Below are 1,420 nucleotides of genomic sequence, written 5' to 3'. Positions count from 1 at the left end.
AAAAAAAAAAAAAAAAAGGATAGAAATATTAGAAACAAACCTAGCCAAGAAAGTGAGAAATCTTCTCAACAAACACTTCATGTATTAAATACTGAAGAGAAAGGGAAGACACTAAAGGATGGAAAGGGCGTCCGTGCTCGTGGACTGACAGGATGGCCGTCGTTCAAATGGCCATGGGACTGGAAGCAAGCTACAGATTCAGTGTAATCCTTAGTAAAATCCTAATGGCGTTCCTCACAGAGCGTAAAGAAAGAGTCTTAAAATTCATAGAAAAGCACAGAAGACCCTAGAGAGCTAAACCAATTCTGAGCTAAAAAGAATAAGGCTGGAGGTGCGACCCTAACCTGATGCTAAATTATGCTACAAAGCAACAGCAAACAACAGTAGCACAGTACCAAGACAAAACAGACACTTAGATCAAGAGATTAGAGCAAAGTACCTGGCCACAGACACCTGATTCTTCTCAAAAGACAGCCTCTTCAACAAAATAAATAAATGAGAGAAAAAAATGTAATTAAACACCAGAACACCCACAAACAATCTAATGGCCAAATGAGTCAGAGTCTTCTCAAGAGAAGATTCATAAAGGGGCAGAAAATACATGGAAAATGTTCAACAATCCTCAGCCATCAGAGAAATGTAAATTAAAATCATTTTGACCTAGCATTGACCCCATTCAAAACGCAGTGAGCGCAGGAGGGAAAGGAGGCTTTACCCTGTTGATGAGAATGTAGTTGTGCAGCCACTTTGGAAGTCCCCATGGAGAGTCCTCAGAAAACTAACGTTAGAGCTGGCATGGCATCCTACCATTGCACTTCTGGGAAAGTATCTGAGGACCCTAAGCACACTGCACAGGCACTTCTCATCTGTGTTCATGGCTGCATCGCTCACAATAGCCAAGACATGGAAGCAGCCTAGATGTTTATCAACAGATGAAGGAGAAAATAGACACACAGAGACACAAACACACTCTCTCACACACACACACACACAGACACATCAGAGAACTGACCTCTATAAAGAAGAAAGAAATTATGTCATTTGCAGGGAAATGGTTGAAACTGGAGATAATCATGATAAGAAAAACAAATATTACATATTTTCTCTGATGCAGAATCAAGATCGGTTTTAAAGATGTAACTAGAAGGGGGAACTTTGTGAGTGAAGGAGGCCCTCAGGAGAGAAGCGAGATGAGAGTTTGATCGAGAGGTGGGTGAATGTGATGGTAGAACATTCCAGAAAATGTCATAGTGAAGCTTGTTACCTTAGAGAGTTAACACGTGCTAGTACTTGATTTAAAACAAGGAAGAAAACAAGTTGATTAAATCAACTGTTAAAAAGTAACAGCTGACCGGGTGGTGGTGGCGCACGCCTTTAATCCCAGCACTTGGGAGGCAGAGGCAGGCAGATTTCTGAGTTC

The 1,420-nt window shown here is 41.2% G+C and overlaps 1 protein-coding gene across 1 annotated transcript in view; it reads right to left on the bottom strand.

Moving 5' to 3' along the window:
• LOC110319858 (calcium-binding mitochondrial carrier protein SCaMC-1) overlaps positions 1-1,420 on the bottom strand; it is a 39,223-nt gene that overhangs the window by 17,401 nt on the left and 20,402 nt on the right. The window lies entirely within an intron of this gene.

The sequence above is a fragment of the Mus pahari genome, chromosome 4 (genome assembly GCF_900095145.1).
Source record: "Mus pahari chromosome 4, PAHARI_EIJ_v1.1, whole genome shotgun sequence".
NCBI lineage: Eukaryota > Metazoa > Chordata > Mammalia > Rodentia > Muridae > Mus > Mus pahari.
This window is presented reverse-complemented; position numbering and strand designations above follow the sequence as displayed.